This window comes from Bombina bombina, chromosome 5, assembly GCF_027579735.1.
Source record: "Bombina bombina isolate aBomBom1 chromosome 5, aBomBom1.pri, whole genome shotgun sequence".
In the NCBI taxonomy this organism is placed as follows: domain Eukaryota; kingdom Metazoa; phylum Chordata; class Amphibia; order Anura; family Bombinatoridae; genus Bombina; species Bombina bombina.
The window spans coordinates 791687945-791710764 of NC_069503.1; positions in this window are offsets into that span (position 1 = coordinate 791687945).

Genomic DNA, 22820 nt, shown 5'->3' on the forward strand with positions numbered 1-22820 from the left:
GTGGAGCACAGCCTGCAGATTGAATGGTTTAATTAGTTCTGTTTCATGGTCATAATAAGTGACATAGTCTGATTTGCTGAGCCAATCTACCCCGAATTTGACCAGGGAAACCATATTATAATATTTTATATTTGGGCACGAAAAACCCCCAAACTGCTTCTCCTGAGTCAATTTGTTAAATGCAATACGTGAAGTCTTTTTCCCCCAAATAAAAAAAGCACAAGCCTTATTATAACTATTGATGTCTTTCTTCTGCAATAATAGGGGTAGATTCTGAAGTAAAAATAAAAATTTTGGAAATATAATGGTTTTAATAACGTTTATACGGGCTGTAATGGATAAGTAATATAAATTCAATTTTGCTAGATCATGCTGTAATTTCTGAAATAACTCTTTAAAATTGAGCTGATACCAATGTGCCGGGTTCTTGCTGATCTTAATGCCCAGATAGTTGATACTATGCACTTCTTTAAACATATCAGAATAGCTATTTCTATTTTTTATGATCCATAAAATTTCTGATTTATTCATATTTATTTTATAGCCAGAAAATGAACTAAATGTATTTAGTATCTTCATAAAACATGGTATAGTCTGCCTCGTATTTTGTAGAAATATTAATAGATCATCCGCATATAATGATACAGATACCTTCTGATTCCCCACTAAAATCGGTGGAAGGGTCTTTCTTAAATATATAGCTAATGGTTCCAGTGCAATATCAAAGAGTAATGGTGATAGAGGGCACCCCTGACGTGTTCCTTTGCCCAGAGTAATGTTCTGTGATAACTCACCATTAATAAGAAGTTGGGATCTAGGTTTGCTATATACTAACCCAATCAAATCGACCAGGGCACTGGAAAAGCCAAACTTTCTCAACGAGTTTATTAGATGATCCCAGATAATTGAATCAAAAGCCTTTTCGGCATCTACGGTGAGTAATGCTATATCTTCAGCCTGATGTCTATTCCCGGCGTCCTGGTCGACCCGATGGAGATAGTCCACGGTGGTGAGGACTCTGCGCATATTTCTAACTGCATTTCTCCCTGGAATAAAACCTGCCTGGTCGGGATGAATAATATCTATAATTGATTTTTTCATTCTTTCCGCAATTAGGGACATTAAGATTTTGTAATCTTGATTGAGGAGCGAGATCGGACGATATGACGCTACGTTGGTTGGGTCCTTTGCTTTCTTGTGGATTAAAGTGACTACTGAGTCAGAAAAGTATGTTGACTTCATATCTTTCTGGAGGTAGTATTGATTGAATAATTTGGTTAAAGTAACCGCTATTTCTGCCGCCATAATTTTATAGAATTCTGCCGATAGGCCATCCGGCCCTGGAGCTTTACCAAGTTTCGACTTTTTTATAATATCTAGTATTTCCAGTTCAGTGATAGGGGTATTAATGCTCTGTAACGCTTCTTGCAAAATTTGGGGGATATCTAACCCCAGCCAGAATTGCTCTCTTTGTGTCTCGTTCACCTCCTCCCTTGCATAGAGATTGCTGTAATATTCAAAAAATATCCTACTAATTTCGTCTTTATTAGTAAAGAGTTTCCCTTCTGATCTAATGATAGGGATTTGATTTGATTTCTTCCTAAATTTGACCAACCTGGCCAGATGTTTAGCCGATATACCCTGACTGCCCTGAAATATGGCCCTATTTTTCATCTCTTCATATGCTCCGGTCTTCTTTAAGAAACATTCCCTTTCCACTCTTGCTACTTTGTATTCGTCCCAACTGTCTTTATTAGGAGATCTAAGATATTTTACATATTTATTTCTAAGTTGATTTGATAACTGCGTTTCTCTCGCTTTGTTTTTCCTGTTTCTTTTAATCATGTAAGCTTTCACTTCCCCCCGGATGACTGCTTTGCCTGCTTCCCAGAACACCTTGATTTTATTTGCATAATCCATATTCTGTGTGGAGTATTCTCTCCATTTTTGCTTTAACCAATTTGTAAATTGTGCATTTTTATTCATATATTGGGGAAAACGAAAAGTGTTTGCTTTTTTTTTGGGGGGGGATACTCCACACAATCCTTATACCAATAATCGCATGATCAGATAATATTATGTCTGAGATCTGCGATTCAATTTGATTTCTCATAATCTGCTCATCTAATAGAAACATATCTATTCGGGAAAAATTTTTGTGGGCGCCAGATTCGCATGTGAATTCCCGAGTGTCTGGGTGCTGAATACGCCATGCATCATATAATTTCAGTACACGTGTGAAACTGTGCAAGTGTTTGGCTTCCCTGTAATTGGCCACTCTCTGTCGAATTTTATATCTATCTAGGTCAGGACACAATGTGCTATTAAAATCCCCTGCTACGATCAAATTCTGCCCAATGTATGGGGATAGAACTTTTGTCAACTTTTCCCAGAACTTAAAGTCCCAGTTATTCGGGGCATATAAATTACATAACGTCCAAATCTTATCGTCTATTGTCAGTTGCAGCTTAGGGTTTATTTTACAGGTAAGTATTTAGTTTTAAATAGGAATTATTTAGTTAATGATAGTAAGTTTTATTTAGATTTACTTTAATTATATTAAAGTTAGGGGTGTTAGGGTTAGACTTAGGGTTAGGGTTAGGTTTAGGGGTTAATAACTTTAATATAGTGGCAGCGGTGATATTGGGGGTGGCAGATTAGGGGTTAAAAATATTTAACTAGCGTTTGCGATGCAGGAGTGTGTCGGTTTAGGGGTTAATATGTTTATTATAGTGGCAGTGATGTCCAGAGCGGCAGATTAGGGGTTAATCATTTTATTATAGTGTTTGCGATGCAGGAGGGCCTCGGTTTAGGGGTTAATAGGTAGTTAATGGGTGTTAGTGTACTTTGTAACACTTTAGTTATGAGTTTTATGCTACAGGTTTGTAGCGTAAAACCCATAACTACTGACTTTAGATGGCGGTACAAATCTTGTCGGTATAGGCTGTACCGCTCACTTTTTGGCCTCCCAGGCAAAACTTGTAATACCGGCCCTATGGAAGTCTCATTGAAAAAGGAAAGGTGCGGTAGTTACGTTGCGTTGTGGCCAAAAAAGTGTGCGGTACAGCTATACCTACAAAACTCGTAATAGCAGCGTTAGTGAAAAAGCAGCATTATGAGGCTTTTTCACTCATAACGCAAAACTCGTAATCTAGCTGAAAGAGTTTAATGCATAATCAAAACAAATGGGTTCATGCATAATTAAAGATATGAATACACAGCTGATAAATCATTTTGAAACAGGCAAGCATTTGGCTGTATCCTTATCTGCGGCAAAATGGAAGTGTCCTATATGCAATTTTGAATGTGTCTAATCCCTTTTGAAGAAGTTAAAACACCATTAGCCCTTTAACTGCCACAACTCCCATCAAAATAAACCCCCTACTCTAGTAATTCTCCGACAGCTAACCACCCCAAGACCCTTAACCTAATACCCCCTATAAGACAAAAAAAATATCACTACCAAAAATTTAAAAAAAGTACAGAATGTCAATGATGCCCTAAAAATAAAATCCACCCCCAAAAATCCCTATCCTAAAACTAAAGTAACCCCACAAATTTAGAAACTTTTCCTAAATAAATACCTAATCTAAAAAAATCTTTCCTAAAAACACTTATCCTAAAAAAAAAACCTTCCCTAAAATCCTTTAAAAAAACCTTCAAATCTTTACTCATCATCATGTATCCGGCTCCTTTGGGGCAGTGACAGGTCCACAGGGGTACATAGTGGTGGTGTTCCTTGGTCCGCCTCATCCATGGTGGCGGCTGTCCTCTTGCTGCGGTGGTGGTCCATGGTGTGGCAGTGGCGGTGGTCGACTGCAGCATCCTAAAGTTTGAATGCAAGTTACCCTTTTTATAGGTATTTCCTTGCATTGCTATTCAATTCAAATTCAAATCAGCCAATAGAAAAAGCTTTAATTCTATTGTCCACCATGGACCACCGTTGCCACTGCACCTGGATGAAGAGGACTGCTGACCAGAGAGGAGTGACACCATGGACCACTGCAAAAGGCAAGGAACCAGATTTAAGATGGTGAATAAAAACTTTTTGGGGAGTTTATGATAGTTTTTTAGGATAGTTTTTTTTAGTATAGGTTTATTAATTTGTGGGGTTACTTTAGTTTCAGAGTATTAATTTAATTTAAAGGGAGTTTTTGGGTGCTTTAGTTTTAGGGTAGGACTTTTGTATTTTTGTGTATTTTTTTTTTTAACCATTTTTTTTTTTTCCAGGTAGTATATTTTATTTTTTGTAATTTACGGAATCTTAGCTTAGGGGTCTTAGGGGGGTTAGATGTTAGGGGGTTAGTAGAGTTGGGGGTTTCTTGCGATGGGGGTTGTGGCAGTTTAGGAGTTAATAGAGTTGGGAGTTTATTGCTATGGGGTTGTGGTGGTTTAGGGGTTAACTAGATTTAAATATTGTAGCGGGTTATTTGCAATGGGGATATTGTAGATTAGGGGTTTAATAGTATAGGGGTTAATTGTGATGGGGATATATGGTGGATTAGGGGTTAATGGTGTAGGGGGTTATTTGCGATGGCTGTATGGCAGATTTGGGGTTTAATAGTGTCAAATACTTTATTTTCATGTTTTTTTGGGAGGTGTTTTTGTGCAACTTTTTTTTTAAAGCCAACACCCTTTATGAAAGCTTTGAAGTTTGATTGTAAAATGTTATTGCTTTTGAGCAATCCCCTTTACTTTTTCAATTTGTAATATGAACATTACCGCTCCACTAATAATCTAGCTCTATATATAAAGCACAGTGAGTTCCAACATCTTTATCTTTATTTATATATTGGTTGCAGAACTTCAAGAAATAAGTAGTGATAATAAATGGTTTAAAAAATTAACTATGTTCTGTACTCTCTTATAAACTTAACACATTTATATCATGCATGTTTAAGAGTACTATAAAGCATGTAAACTATTTCTGCATGAAAAAGGTTAAGTTAAATCTTTTTATTCTGATTTTGGTAGTAAAGGGTCCATTAGGTAGTTGTTCACTAGTTAGTAGACACACTCCCACTACTCTGTTGGTTGAAACAATGACGTGCCCCTCCAGTATAAAGACTAAAATAAAAAAATCAAAAAAAATCAGAGCTACATGTAATTAAAGAGAAAAATGTGTAATACATTATAAAACACCCCTTTTACATGAATAAAATACATATGACTTTTAAATCCTATGTTCTTTTTTTTTAGAGCAAATTATTTTTTAAACAAGTTGATGTATTTTGTTATGTTAAAACAAAGGGGTTGATGCATAATAAAAACGAAGGGGATATCTATCAAGCCGTCAACTTTGAATTCGACGGCACCAATATGCTCGCCTAACATCACCTAACATCGCAGCCGCTGACCTGAATACGCTCTCCTTACTTATAAAAAAAGCCAGCAAAAAGACGCACACCAAGTACGGGGCAAAGAGCTTCGGACTGTTCTTAACTAACAGTCATCGATCTCACGTCTCTTCGGCTTTTTACCAACTTTATTTATAACCTGTCACTAAACGCAGCCACTATACTAAAATGTTTAACCCCTATCCCGCCGCTCTCCACCACCGCCGCCACTAAATAAATGTATTAACCCCTAAACCTCTGGCCACTACCACTAACTAAAGCAATTAACCCCTAAACCGCCAGCCCCCCACATCACCATAAAATAAATTAAGCTATTAACCCCTAAACTGTTCAACCCCGCTAACTTTAAATTAAAATGACAACATCCCTATCTTCAAATAAATTTAAACTTACCTGTAGAATTTAAATAAACTTTATTAAACTATTAATTAACCTACCCTAACTATTATACTACAATTAAATTAAACTAGCAATTAAATAAACTAAATTACATGTTAAAAAAACCTAACCCTACTCAAATTATTTAAATCTACTATTAAACCTGATTACAAATTATTAAATTACCAAAAAAATAAGCGCTAAGTTACAAAAAAAACAAACCACATTATCAAAAATAAAAAAGAATTACACCTAATCTAATAGCCCAATCAAAATAAAAAAGCGCCCCCCCAAAATAAAAAAACCCTAGCCTACAATAAACTACCAATGGCCCTTAATAGGGCCTTTTGTGGGGCATTGCCATCAAAGAAATCCACTCTTTTACCTGTAAAAAAATACAAACAGCCCCCAACAATAAAACCCACCACCCAACTAACCAACCAACCCCTCAAATAAAAACCTTATCTAAAATAACCTAAGCTCCCTATTGCCCTGAAAAGGACATTTGTATGGACATTGCCCTTAAAAGGGCATTTAGTTCTTTTACCTGCCCAGACCCTACTCAAAAAATAAAACCCACCCGAGAAACCCTTAAATAAACATAACACTAACTCCCGATGAACCACTTACAGTTTTGAAAGTCCTGCTTGAAGGATCCATCCAGCCGGCAAGAAGTCTTCATCAGGGTGGCAAGAAGTCTTCATCCGGGTGGCCTCTTCCATCTTCATCCAGCCGGTGAAGTCTTCATCCAGACGACATCTTCTATCTTCATCCATCCGGTGCAGAGCAGGTCCATCCTGAAGACATCTGGCACAGAGCTCCTCTTCAATATGGTCGCCGCCGTAAACTGGAACTTGAATGCAAGAGACGTCATCCAAAATGGCGTCCCTTGCATTCCTATTGGCTGAAAGGTTCCAATCAGCCAATAAGATTAGAGCTGCTAAAATCCTATTGGCTGTTAAAATCAGCCAATATGATTTGAGCAGCTTTCATCCTATTGGCTGTTCCAATCAGATTGGAACCTTTCAGCCAATATGAATGCAAGGGACATAATCTTGGATGACGTCACTTGCATTCAAGTTCCAATTTATGGCGGTGACCGTATTGAAGAGGATCTCCACGCTGGATGTCTTCAGGATTGACCCGCTCTGCGCCGGATGGATGAAGATAGAAGATGCAGTCTGGATGAAGACTTTGCCGGCTGGATAAAGATAGAAGAGGCTGCCCGGATGAAGACTTCTTGCCGGCTGGATGAATCCATCAAGCGGGACTTCAAGAACTGTAAATGGATTGTCGGGGGTTAATGTTAGGTTTATATAAGGTTTTTTTTGGGTGGTTTTTATTTTTAGAGTAGGGTATGGGTAGCTAAAAGAACTAAATGCCCTTTTAAGGGCAATGCCATACAAATGCCCTTTTCAGGGCAATGGGGAGCTTAGGTTATTTTAGATAGGATTTTAATTTGAGGGGGTTTGTTGGTTGGGTGGTGGTTTTTATTGTTGGGGGTGTATGTATTTTATTTTACAGGTAAAAGAGCTGATTTCTTTGGGGCAATGCCCCACAAAAGGCCCTTTTAAGGGCCATTGGTAGTTTATTGTAGGCTAGGGTTTTTTTAATTTGGGGGGCTTTTTATTTTGATAGGGCTATTAGATTAGGTGTAATTATTTTTTATTTTTGAAAATGTGTTTCATAATTTAGTGGTTTTTATTTTTTGTAACTTTTTTTGGAATTTAGTAATTTGTAATTAGGTTTAATAGTAGATTTAAATAATTTGAGAAGGGTTAGTTTTTTTTAATATGTAATTTAGTTAATTTAATTGGTAGTTTAATTTAAGTTTAGTATAATTGTTAGGGTAGGTTAATTAATAGTTTAAAAATTGTTTATTTTAATTCTACAGGTAAGTATACATTTATTTAAAGATAGGGATGTTGTAATTTTAATTAAAAGTTAGCGGGTTGTTAGGTTTAGGGGTTAATAGCTTAATTTCTTTATGGCAATGTGGGGGGCTGGTGGTTTAGGGGTTAATAGGTTTAGTTGGTGGTAGTGATGTCGGAGGCCAGAGGATTAGGGGTTAATACATTTATTTAGTGGCGGTGGGGTCCAGGAGCGGCTGAATAGGGGTTAATACATTTTAGTTAGGTTGCGGCGATGTCAGGGCAGCAGATTAGGGTGTTTAGACTCTGGGCTTATGTTAGAGTGTTAGGTGTAAATGTTACTTGTTTTCTACCATATAAATTAATGGGATATCTGGCATCATCAAACATAAGCTTTCACTGCTTCCAGACTCCCATTGATTCCTATGGCATCCGCAGCCTCCAGGGTGGCGGATTGAAAACCAGTTACACTGGGCTGAAATAGCCACGTGTGTACCTGTTAACTATTTGATAACTTTGAAAAAGTGTCAAATAGTGCCAAATGTCTATTCGGATCATCTGTAATGACATAAGCATCCATCTGCGTCGTATTGAGACCGGCGGATTGTATGTTACGTCACAGATTTCAACTTTTGCTGGTCTGTAGGCTTTGAAAACTAGGTCGGATCAAGCTTGCAACAATTACGCTGCGGAATTCTGGCATATTTGTGGTTGACGGCTTGATAAATATCCCCCAAAGGGTTTAATGCATAATCAAAGATATTAGTACACAGCTGATAAATCTTTTTGAAACAGGCATGCATTTGACTGTATCCTTATCTGCAGCAAAATGGAAGTGTTCTGTGTGTACAAATTGCAATACATTTTTAATCCCTTTAAAACTGAGGAAGTTAAAGGGACAGTCTACACCAGAATTTTTATTGTTTTAAAAGATAGATAATCCCTTTATTACCCATTTCCCAGTTTTGCATAACTAACACAGTTATAATAATATACTTTTAACCTCTGTGATTATCTTGTATCTAAGCCTCTGCAAACTGCCCCTTTTTTCAGTTCTTTTGACACACTTGCAGTCTAGCCAATCAGTGCCTGCTCCCAGATTACTTCATGTGCACGAGCACAGTGTTATCTATATTAAATATGTGAACTAACACCCTCTAGTGGTTAAAAACTGTTAAAATGCAATCTGAAAGAGGTGGGCTTCAAGGTCTAAGAAATTAGCATATGAACCTCCTAGATTAAGTTTTTAACTAACAATACCAAGAGAACAAAGCAAAATTGCTGATAAAAGTAAATTGGAAAACTGTTTAAAATTACATGCTCTATCTGAATCATGAAAGTTTATTTTGGCCTAGACTGTCCCTTTAAAACACATAGGGCCAGAATTGCTTGTGCGAGTTGCGATAACAATATTGCGGCCACACTAACTTGTGTGTTTTACAATTTGAAAGTAAGCGCAATCTAAATTTTGGCATGTCAGGTTTTTGCGAGTCTGCGACTGGAGACCTAGCATAAAAAGTAAGAGTTAAAGGAAGAGTCAACACCTGAATTTTTGTTGTTTAAAAAGAAAGATAATCCCTTTGTTACCATTCCCCAGTTTTGCATAACCAACACAGTTATAAAAATTTACTTTTACCTCTTCTGCAAACTGCCCCCTTATTTCAGTTCTTTAGACAGACTTGCATTTTAGCCAATTAGTACTCACTCCAGGGTAACTTAACGTGCATGAGCTCAATGTTATCTATGTGAAACACATGAACTAATTCCCTCTAGTGGTCAAAATGCATTCAGATTAGAGGCAGTCTCCAAGGTCTAAGAAATTAACATCTGAACCTCCTAGGTTTAGCTTTCAACTAAGAATACCAAGAGAACAAAGCAAAATCGGTGATAAAAGTAAAGTGGAAAGTTGTTTAAAATTACATTCCCTATTTAAATCATGAAAGTTTTTTTTTGGACTTGATTGTCCCTTTAAAATAAAATGTGCACCAAACACAACATAAAAGCATTAAAATAAATTGTTACATTCATATAGGCACCATTATTAAAAAAAATATTCATAAAAATATTCATAAAAATATTTTATAAGGGTTAAAAGGTATGTGGATCAAAACAACAGGGTAGGTATAAGATACAACACTCAAATCTCAAATGCTATTCCCAAAAGGTAAGTGCACCTCCTAACATCAAACCAAAATAGAAAAAGAACAAGGGGATATGGGAACGCGCTGTAAAAAACAGCATATGAGAGGTAAATAACTATATAAGGAATGTGGATTACACAAGAGTATAATAAAAAAGTTTATATTTGTTTATAATTATATTACAATAAGCGATGCCGGCATCTGATACAAAGTAAAATAGTACAATTAAAATAGGATGAGAATCAGCATAAATTATAAAACATCAGTGTGTAGAGCTATAAGTAAGTATAAAAATAATAATATGTTGCAAAGTAACACAATGTTAAAATTGAAACAGAGTCAATGTTACCGTCCTTTCACAATCAGGCCAGTGATTAGAGTGTCTGATCCAGCTGTTTATATGAATGCAGGTATGACTTGGAAAATTCCCTCTGCGTTGTATTTAAAACAGCGAAAAGCTTGCAAAATCTTCTTGCTTGTATCCAATGACTGTGAGTTAAATTTCAAAGACACATTCACAGCCGTATTTGCGGGATGTCCCGTGCTGTGGACCGGTTCCGGTCAGGAGGTACTTCGTTTCTTTGAAGTAAAAATGAATCAGACTGCTTTTAACAAATGTGGGTCATGGGTGGGAATTACGCATATAGAGTCAATTCATATATTAAAGAGGCTCAATGCACCACACCTACCGCATATGTAAGTCAAGCAGTTGTATTGCAAATGGAGTTTGTAACAGCGTCCATATTATTCAGATTCCAGTGCTGGACAGAAGAAAGTAGATCATGGGTATGATGGTATTTCCAAGAAAAAACAACTCTGTGAATTAGAGTTGGTCTCAACCACCTTACCTACTACTTAATTTCACAAGTTATGAGCAAATTTCTACGCGTTTCAGCCTAGTCAGGCCTTTATCAAGATGCTCATTATGGTCTTTCATGAATTTAAATACACTGTGGTTCTCTGTGATTGGATCAGAGAGGGTCATGTGATTAGATGAGAGAAAGTCATGTGATTTGATGAGAGAAAGTCATGTGATTAGATGAGGGAAAGTCATATGACTGGGATTTACCATGATTTTTCACAGTTTAATCAACATTCGTTATATGTTTATAAATACCTCAACATTTTGTTCTATTTTGATGAACGTTAGAACTAATGAGGATTGGAGTAAAAGCATTTAGATTGTGCAGTAGATCTATATACCAGAGATAATACAAAAAATTGTACATGAAATATTTCCATGAAAGATTATGGAAAAATATGAAAAAATATATATATATAAAAAAACCACGAGCAGTACGTATTTGCAATAAAAAACTTTTTTAGTGGTGATTAAGTCGTGAGTATGGTTAACTCTAAAATATATTGAAGTGAAATGCTATAGAAATATGATAATATCAAAAACATACCCTTATTTGGAAGACATATCTTTTTTTGAGAAACATATCCTTTTTTGAAAGACATATCTTTTTTGAAAGACATATTGTTTTTTGAAAAACTTATCTTTTTTTTTTTTTTTTAAACTTATCTTTTTTTGAAAAACTTATCTTTTTTTGCAGATACATAGATGACATTTTTATAATATGGAGAGGAGACATAGAGCTTCTCGAATCCTTTATGATAGATATCAATACTAACAAAATGGGCATTTCATTCACACACGATTACAGTAGTCATAAAATCCACTTCTTAGACATTGAAGTAGAAATAATAAATAATCAGGTACATACCCAAACCTACTTCAAAGATATTGATGCCAACAATTATGTCCACTTTGAAAGTTGTCACCTGGCTCAGTGGAAATTAAACATCCCTAAAAGTCAGTTCATGAGGGTAAAAAAGAACTGTTCCTCCTTAGATACCTATAAATCACAATCAGAAATCCTTAGTACCAGATTCATTGAAAAAGGATATGACCCTAGACTAATAGAGAGGACACAGAAAGAAGTTGCCAATATAGACAGAGAATCACTTTTGATCACAAAAAACAAAGAAAAAAGAAATCCTCTTAAAAAGCACAACTTAGAGGAGAATAACCTAGACAATCTATTCATACCTTTTATCACTAACTATAGTGTACAACATTCAGAGATAAAAAAGATACTTAAAAAACACTGGTATCTCCTAAAACAAGACCAAGTTCTAGGTCACAGTTTAAAAAACCGTCCGGATGTTATTTTTAAAAAAACAAAAAATCTAAAGAATTGGCTTTCACCTAGCGAATTCAAAAAGAATAAAACAAAAAATGATAGAGATCTCGAAGGTGAAGCACTTGTTGGTTTCTACCCATGCAATTCATGCAAGTCCTGCAAATATAGCTCAAAAATAAAAGAAATTAAGTCCACTACGACGGGTCAGTTCACTAAAATTAGAGAACTGATTAGATGTACAGACAAAAACATAATCTATTGCATTCAATGCTCTTGTAAATTATTTTACTTCGGACAAACGAGCAGAATGTTAAAAGACAGAATACGTGAACACTTATTAAAAATTGAACACGAATCTGTTGACACTAATCTTTATGCACATTTTAAAGAGAAACATTCTAGTAACCTAAAACATTTCAAATTCTGGGGAATTAAAAAGATGAATTTAGGCAATAGAGGAGGAAATATGAACACACTCCTCACCAAGAAAGAAGCGGAATTTATATACAACTATAAAAGTCTTCACCCGTATGGCCTTAATTCTGAATTAGACCTCAATTTTATAATCTAAACTTCAAAGTACCTTAATAAATGACATGCCTTTCAAAAAAAGATTTAACAATCAAAAAAAGATGTAACTCTGACTTTCAAAAAAAGATATGTCTTTCAAAAAAAGATATGTCTTTCAAAAAACGATATGTCTTTCAAAAAACGATATGTTTTTCGAAAAACAATATGTTTTTCGGAAAACGATATGTTTTTCGAGAAACGATATGTTTTTCAAAAAACGATATGTTTTTCAAAAAACGATATGTCTTTCAAAAAAGATATGTCTTTCAAAAAAGGATATGTTTCTCAAAAAAAGATATGTCTTCCAAATAAGGGTATGTTTTTGATATTATCATATTTCTATAGTATTTCACTTCAATATATTTTAGAGTTAACCATACTCACGACTTAATCACCACTAAAAAAGTTTTTTGTTGCAAATACGTACTGCTCGTGGTTTTTTATATATATATATTTTTTCATATTTTTCCATAATCTTTCATGGAAATATTTCATGTACAATTTTTTGTATTATCTCTGGTATATAGATCTACTGCACAATCTAAATGCTTTTACTCCAATCCTCATTAGTTCTAACATTCATCAAAATAGAACAAAATGTTGAGGTATTTATAAACATATAACGAATGTTGATTAAACTGTGAAAAATCATGGTAAAACCCCGTCATATGACTTTCCCTCATCTAATCACATGACTTTCTCTCATCTAATCACATGACTTTCTCTCATATAATCACATGACCCTCTCTGATCCAATCACAGAGAACCACAGTGTATTTAAATTCATGAAAGACCATAATGAGCATCTTGATAAAGGCCTGACTAGGCTGAAACGCGTAGAAATTTGCTCATAACTTGTGAAATTAAGTAGTAGGTAAGGTGGTTGAGACCAACTCTAATTCACAGAGTTGTTTTTTCTTGGAAATACCATCATACCCATGATCTACTTTCTTCTGTCCAGCACTGGAATCTGAATAATATGGACTCTGTTACAAACTCCATTTGCAATACAACTGCTTTACTTACATATGCGGTAGGTGTGGTGCATTGAGCCTCTTTAATATATGAATTGACTCTATATGCGTAATTCCCACCCATGACCCACATTTGTTAAAAGCAGTCTGATTCATTTTTACTTCAAAGAAACAAAGTCTGTCGTTGCTTATCATTACTCCTGCACTCTGACCTCCTGACCGGAACCGGTCCACAGCACGGGACATCCCGCAAATACGGCTGTGAATGTGTCTTTGAAATTTAACTCACAGTCATTGGATACAAGCCAGAAGATTTTGCAAGCTTTTCGCTGTTTTAAAAACAACACAGAGGGAATTTTCCAAGTCATACCTGCATTCATATAAACAGCTGGATCAGACACTCTAATCACTGGCCTGATTGTGAAAGGACGGTAACATTGACTCTGTTTCAATTTTAACATTGTGTTACTTTGCAACATATTATTATTTTTATAGTTACTTATAGCTCTACACACTGATGTTTTATAATTTATGCTGATTCTCATCCTATTTTAATTGTACTATTTTACTTTGTATCAGATGCCGGCATCGCTTATTGTAATATAATTATAAACAAATATAAACTTTTTTTATTATACTCTTGTGTAATCCACATTCCTTATATAGTTCTTTACCTCTCATATGCTGTTTTTTTACAGCGCGTTCCCATATCCCCTTGTTCTTTAAAAGGTATGTGGTATAGGAGAAGGTGTTTGAATGAAAAGGACTATAATGTATATACTGTATAGATGTCTAAATATGTGTATCGGTGTATACATATATACATAAATACATACAAAATATACATATATACATAAATACATACATATGTATATATACTGTACATAAGTATATATATATACACACACATATATATATATATATATATATATATATATATATTTATTTATTTACACATATACACTTTGGAGCCCTTTCATTCAAATACCTTAAACAAGTATAATTATTTTTATTCAATTTTAACCGCTTAAGGACTGGGCATTTTAGTGAAAAACTTGCCCAACGTAACAGAGATGTTTTAGCATATTAAACAGAAATAGAGCATTTCTTTTTAATTTACCTATTAACATTATGGGGACGATTTAACAAAGTGCCAGCAAACATGATCTGCTGTAGCGGATGATGTCAGCTGCACATCGATAAATGGTGACTGCATACGCTGTCGGCATTTATCATTGCACAAGCAGTTCTGGTGAACTGCTTGTGCAATGCTGCCTCCTGCAGTTTCACTGCCAATCGGCCGCTAGCAGGGGGTGTCAATCAACCCAATGGTATGTGATTGGGTGGATTGATGTTTACCGCCTCAGAGGAGGCATACGAGTTAAGGAGCAGTGGTCTCCTGTTAACTCCTGTTTCCGGTGACCCTGAAGGCTCTGGCAGAAACAGTTACATTCAGGGCATTTGGCCCTTGTTAAATCGGCACTTATATATTTTTTAGTAGACAACCGGAGGTATTGATCTAGGCCATTTTAGTATAAATTGTCAATTTTTCACAAATGTTGGGGTTCTCACTGACATTTTTTACACACACTACAGCTCTCATAAAACAAATGGTTGGAGAAACTTCTCTGGGGTCCCCTGGTCAAAAACAGCAGACATGCACAGCTTAGCCATTATTTTGGGTAAATAGAATGCTGCTAATTGTAGCTGTGCACCACAAATTCCCCGGCAGTGAAGGAGTTAATCAGGTAGCTTGTAAAGTTAATTTTAGCTGTAACATTGAGATTAGCCTCCCACCTGACATCTCTTACCCTCTGATCCCTACCTGATTTCTCCCAAACAGCTCTCTTCTCTCCCCTTACTCCCCCACTAGGCACCACCATCTTAAAGGGACACTGAACCCAAATTTTTTTCTTTTGTAATTCAGAAAGAGCATGCAATTTTAAGCAACTTTCTAATTTACTCTTATTATCAATTTTTCTTTGTTCTCTTGCTATCATTATTTGAAAAAGAAGGCATCTAAGCTTTTTTTTGGTTTCAGTACTCTGGACAGCACTTTTTTATTGGTGATGAATTTATCCACCAATCAGCAAGGACAACCCAGGTTGTTCACCAAAAATGGGCCGGCATCTAAACTTACATTCTTGCATTTCAAATAAAGATACCAAGAGAATGAAGAAAATTTGATAATAGGAGTAAATTAGAAAGTTGCTTAAAATTTCATGCTCAATCTGAATCACAAATGAAAAATTTTGGGTACAGTGTCCCTTTAAATACTGCTTTTTAGGGAGAGTTGTTGCTTTTTTTTATTCCTCCTACCCTCCCATGCTACCTACGGCAGCACTGCAACAGATGAAAACAGTGATACAGAGTGTCACTGTTTACATCTGCTTCATATGCTAACAGAATTGCTGTCAGTGCTCCCTTACCATATGAAGACAGACCCCTTCTCTCTCTTGCTGCTGTCTTAGTTGTCAGAGCATAACAGCTGGCTCCGCAGCATGAGGGAGAAGGTTGGACTAGCTACTACGTCAACAGAAGGGGTAATATTTAATAATATGTTTTGCTGTAAATATTTCACATTCCAATGTTCTTCACATAGTAGAAAATTGTCTTTGTATTTTCTGGCACATAATAAAATAATGTAATTTGTTTCAAATAAAATGTTCTAATGAAAAATGGGATTTTATTAATACAATGTTTCTTTAAAGGGATATGAAACCCACATGTTGTCTTTCATGATTCAGATAGATTTTAAACAACTTTCTATTTTACTTCTATTTTCAATTTTTCTTTGTTGTCTTGGTATCTTTTGTTGAAAAGCAGGGACGTATGTTAAGGAGCCAGACCAATTCTTTAGCACTATATGGCAACAGTTTTTTAATAATGTTATCCATTTGTAAGAGCACTAGATGGGAGCACTATTTCCTGCCAGTGCTCTAGATACCTACCTAGGTATCTCTTCAATTCAGGATATCATGTGAACGAAGCAAATGTGATATGCTCTATCTGAATCACAAATTACATTTTTGGGGTTTCCTATCCCTTTAAGCATTTAAAAGTATTGTTTTAGGTGAGCCACTTTTTTATGCATATGTGTGGTATGCTGTAAGCCTTCAAAGACTACCAGAAATTGTTTCAGAACCTTTGTAAACGTTAGACTGCATTATTCAGTGGAGAAGTCATTCTGATTGCCTAACAATTGTCAGCGGTCATAAAATATAAATAGGCCAAATTCTTGGTAACTGAGAAAATGGCTCCAACTTATCCTTTAGCAGGTCATAAAAAGGATGAAGACTCAGACTATATTTTAAAAATTTTCTACATCCCTGAAGCAGAGCCTTTTTATATTCAAAGCTATAAAGCTTACTATTTTCCTGAACTCTGTTTGGAGCTTGGTTACCCATTTGTGGCTATTCACCTCACTCTCACCAGCACCTCTGTGACCAGCTCCTATAACAATCTGGTCCACTCTTACACATTTATCTCTCTCTGGTACAAGCTCTGCCACTCATTGTCCCTCATCCACTTTTCTTCTCATTTTAAAAGGCTTTAAAATGTGCTTCAACATTTTGATCCTCTCATTTGACCAATCACAGACCCTGAGCATCATTTGATCATGCATAAAAGGATCCATTTTGGAAATCACTGTGCTGTCCATGTAACTGCTGTTGCTGATTGGCTTACCATCTGTATCAGTTTAGGAGCAGCAGTGCTTTGTGGCCCCCAAGCTGTACTTTAAGTATGGTGTAGTGGTTGAACACATTGTTGGGTCACTAGTCCTAAAATGGCATGCTGTAATGAATTAGAGCATATCATTGGTGCAATATAATGGCCCTTTAAACAATGTCAAATGTGTGCAGTGGACATGTAACATTTTGCTGCCATATTCTCTAATACAATGTGCCTCATTTTTGTCTGTATGAAAATATGCTTGCTATTTTAATATCATTTTAGACATTAAATAAAATAAAATGTTCTTAACATCAGCTATCTCCCAAAGGTCTCTTTGTGCTCTTTATAATGAATATTTGAATGAATATTGCAAGGTAATTAATAGATAGGCACAGTGGATTTCAATTGAAACCTTTTAATTTTCCATTCAGTGAATTGCATATCAATAAATGTTCCCTTATGTTTTATAGCTTAAGAACATACACCTAGATTTAGAGTTCTGCGTTAGCCGTCAAAAGCAGCGTTAAGGGGTCTTAACGCTGCTTTTTACCGCCCTCTGGTATTTAGAGTCAGGCAGGAAAGGGTCTACCGCTCACTTCCCTACAGCGATTCCAGGCTACCGCAGATACCCTTACGCCAATTGCGTATCCTATCTTTTCAATGGGATCTGCCTAACGCCGGTATATGGAGTCTTGGGAGAAGTGAACGGTAGACCCCTTTACGACAAGACTCCTAACGACAAAAAAAGTCAGTAGTTAAGAGCTTTATGGATTAACGCGTGAATATAAAGCTCTTAACTACTGTGCTCTAAAGCACACTAACACCCATAAACTACCTATGTACCCCTAAGCCGAGGCCCCCCCACATCGACGCCACTCTAATAAAAATTTTTAACCCCTAATCTGTCGACCGGACACCGCCGCCACCTACATTATACCTATGAACCCCTAATCTGCTGCCCCTAACATCGCCGACCCCTATATTATATTTATTAACCCCTAATCTGCCCCCCAACCGTCGCCGCTACCTAACTACACTTATTAACCCCTAATCTGCCGACCGGACCTTGCCGCCACTATAATAAATGTAGAACCCCTAAAACCGCCGAACTCCCGCCTCGCAAACACTAGAATAAATTTTATTAACCCCTAATCTGCCCTCCCTAACATCGCCGCCACCTACCTACAATTATTAACCCCTAATCTCCAGCCCCGCAACATCGCTGCTACTATAATAAAGTTATTAACCCCTAAACCTAACTCTAACCCTAACCCTAACACCCCCCTAAGTTAAATATAATTTAAATGAAACAAAATAATATTCCTATTAATAACTAAATTAATCCTATTTAAAACTAAATACTTACCAATACAATAAACCCTAATATAGCTACAATATAAACTAATAATTACATTGTAGCTATTTTAGGATTTATATTTATTTTACAGGCAACTTTTGTATTTATTTTAACCAGGTACAATAGCTATTAAATAGTTGAGAACTATTTAATAGCTACCTAGTTAAGATGAGTACAAAATTACCTGTAAAATAAATCCTAACCTAAGTTACAAATATACCTAACACTACACTATCAATTAAATTAATTAAATACATTACATACAATTACCTAAAATAAAATACAATAAAATACACTATTCTATAATACAAAAAAACCCCACTAAATTACAAAAAATAAAAAAAGAACTTACAAGCAGTTTAAACTAATTACACCTAATCTAAGCCCCCCTAATAAAATAAAAAAGCCCCCCAAAATAAAAAATTCCCCACCCTATTCTAAAATACAAAAGTAATCAGCTCTTTTACCAGCCCTTAAAAGGGCTTTTTGCAGGGCATTGCCCCAAAGTAATCAGTTATTTTACCTGAAAATAAAAATACAATACCCCCCCAACATTTACAACCCACCACCCACATACCCCTACTCTAACCCACCCAAACCCCCCTTAAATATACCTATCGCTAACCCCCTGAAGATCTCCCTACCTTGAGTTGTCTTCACTCAGCGAGCCGAATTCTTCATCCAAGGTGCGCAGAGGAGGTCCTTCATTCCGGTAGAAGTCTTCATCCAAGCGGGGCAAGAAGAGGTCCTCCATCGGTAGAAGTGTTCATCCAGGTGGCGTCTTCAATCTTCATCCATCCGGAGCAGAGCATCTTCAACGAGCCGACGCGGAGCCATCCTCTTCAAACCGACGGACTAATGACTAATGAAGGTTCCTTTAAGGGATGTCATCCAAGATGGCGTCCCTTCAATTCCGATTGGCTGATAGAATTCTATCAGCCAATTGGAATTAAGGTAGAAAAAATCTGATTGGCTGATGCAATCAGCCCAATCGGATTGAACTCGCATTCTATAGGCTGATAGAATTCTATCAGCCAATCGGAATTGAAGGGACGTCATCTTGGATTGATGTCCCTTAAAGGAACCTTCATTCGTCGTTAGTCCAGGCCTCCTTTGAAGATGGCTCCACTCGGATGGATGAAGATTGAAGACGCCGCCTGGATGAACACTTCTATCGGATGGAGGACCTCTTCTTGCCCCACTTGGATGAAGACTTCTACCGGATGAAAGAGCTCCTCTGTGCACCTTGGATGAAGAATTCGGCTCGGCTGAGTGAAGACGAACTCAAGGTAGGGAGATCTTCAGGGGGTTAGCGATAGGTTTATTTAAGGAGGGTTTGGGTGGGTTAGAGTAGGGGTATGTGGGTGGTGGGTTGTAATGTTCAGGGGGTATTGTATTTTTATTTTCAGGTAAAAGAGCTGATTACTTTGGGGCAATGCCCCACCAAAAGCCCTTTTAAGGGCTGGTAAAAGATCTGATTACTTTTGTATTTTAGAATAGGGTAGGATTTTTTTATTTTAGGGGGCTTTTTTATTTTATTAGGGGGCTTAGATTAGGTGCAATTAATTTAAACTGCTTGTAATTCTTTTTTATTTTTTGTAATTTATTGTATTTTTTTTTTTTTTTTTAATTTTTAATTTATAGAATAGTTTATTTTATTGTATTTTATTTTAGGTAATTGTAGGTAATTTATTTAATTAATTTAATGATAGTGTAGTGTTAGGTGTATTTGTAACATAGGTTAGGATTTATTTTACAGATAATTTTGTACTTCATTTTAACTAGGTAGCTATTAAATAGTTCTTAACTATTTAATAGCTATTGTACCTAGTTAAAATACATACAAAGTTGCCTGTAAAATAAATATAAATCCTAAAATAGCTACAATGTAATTATTAGTTATTTTGTAGCTATAATAGGGTTTATTTTATAGGTAAGTATTTAGTTTTAAATAGGATTAATTTAGTTATTAATAGGAATATTATTTCGTTTCATTTAAATTATATTTATGTTAGGGGGTGTTAGGGTTAGAGTAAGGTTTAGGGGTTAATAACTTTATTATAGTAGTGGCGAGCTGTGCAGGCTGGGAGATTAGGGGTAATAATTGTAGGTAGGTGGCGGCGATGTTAGGGAGGGCAGATTAGGGTTAATAAAATTTATTCTAGTGTTTGCGAGGCGGGAGTTCGGCGGTTTAGGGGTTCATACATTTATTATAGTGGCGGCAAGGTCCGGTCGGCAGATTAGGGGTTAATAAGTGTAGTTAGGTAGCGGCGACGTTGGGGGGCAGATTAGGGGTTAATAAATATAATATAGGGGTCGGCGATGTTAGGGGCAGCAGATTAGGGGTTCATAGGTATAATGTAGGTGGCGGCGGTGTCCGGTCGACAGATTAGGGGTTAAAAAATTTTTATTAGAGTGGCGTCGATGTGGGGGGGCCTCGGCTTAGGGGTACATAGGTAGTTTATGGGTGTTAGTGTGCTTTAGAGCACAGTAGTTAAGAGCTTTATATTCACCGTTAATCCATAAAGCTCTTAACTACTGACTTTTTTTGTCGTTAGGAGTCTTGTCGGTAAAGGGTCTACCGTTCACTTCTCCCAAGACTCCAAATACCGGCGTTAGGCAGATCCCATTGAAAAGATAGGATACGCAATTGGCGTAAGGGTATCTGCGGTAGCCTGGAATCGCTGTAGGGAAGTGAGCGGTAGACCCTTTCCTGCCTGACTCTAAATACCAGAGGGCGGTAAAAAGCAGCGTTAAGACCCCTTAACGCTGCTTTTGACGGCTAACGCAGAACTCTAAATCTAGGTGTATGTTCTTAAGCTATAAAACATAAGGGAACATTTATTGATATGCAATTCACTGAATGGAAAATTAAAAGGTTCAATTGAAATCCACTGTGCCTATCTATTAATTACCTTGCAATATTCATTCAAATATTCATTATAAAGAGCACAAAGAGACCTTTGGGAGATAGCTGATGTTAAGAACATTTTATTTTATTTAATGTCTAAAATGATATTAAAATAGCAAGCATATTTTCATACAGACAAAAATGAGGCACTTGTATTAGAGAATATGGCAGCAAATGTTACATGTCCACTGCACACATTTGACATTGTTTAAAGGGCCATTATATTGCACCAATGATATGCTCTAATTCATTACAGCATGCCATTTTAGGACTAGTGACCCAACAATGTGTTCAACCACTACACATACTTAAAGTACAGCTTGGGGGCCACAAAGCACTGCTGCTCCTAAACTGATACAGATGGTAAGCCAATCAGCAACAGCAGTTACATGGACAGCACAGTGATTTCCAAAATGGATCCTTTTATGCATGATCAAATGATGCTCAGGGTCTGTGATTGGTCAAATGAGAGGATCAAAATGTTGAAGCACATTTTAAAGCCTTTTAAAATGAGAAGAAAAGTGGATGAGGGACAATGAGTGGCAGAGCTGTACCAGAGAGAGATAAATGTGTAAGAGTGGACCAGATTGTTATAGGAGCTGGTCACAGAGGTGCTGGTGAGAGTGAGGTGAATAGCCACAAATGGGTAACCAAGCTCCAAACAGAGTTCAGGAAAATAGTAAGCTTTATAGCTTTGAATATAAAAAGGCTCTGCTTCAGGGATGTAGAAAATTTTTAAAATATAGGTCTGAGTCTTCATCCTTTTTATGACCTGCTAAAGGATAAGTTGGAGCCATTTTCTCAGTTACCAAGAATTTGGCCTATTTATATTTTATGACCGCTGACAATTGTTAGGCAATCAGAATGACTTCTCCACTGAATAATGCAGTCTACGTTTACAAAGGTTCTGAAACAATTTCTGGTAGTCTTTGAAGGCTTACAGCATACCACACATATGCATAAAAAAGTGGCTCACTAAAACAATACTTTTAAATGCTTAAAGGGATAGGAAACCCCAAAAATGTAATTTGTGATTCAGATAGAGCATATCACATTTGCTTCGTTCACATGATATCCTGAATTGAAGAGATACCTAGGTAGGTATCTAGAGCACTGGCAGGAAATAGTGCTCCCATCTAGTGCTCTTACAAATGGATAACATTATTAAAAAACTGTTGCCATATAGTGCTAAAGAATTGGTCTGGCTCCTTAACATACGTCCCTGCTTTTCAACAAAAGATACCAAGACAACAAAGAAAAATTGAAAATAGAAGTAAATAGAAAGTTGTTTAAAATCTATCTGAATCATGAAAGACAACATGTGGGTTTCATATCCCTTTAAAGAAACATTGTATTAATAAAATCCCATTTTTCATTAGAACATTTTATTTGAAACAAATTACATTATTTTATTATGTGCCAGAAAATACAAAGAC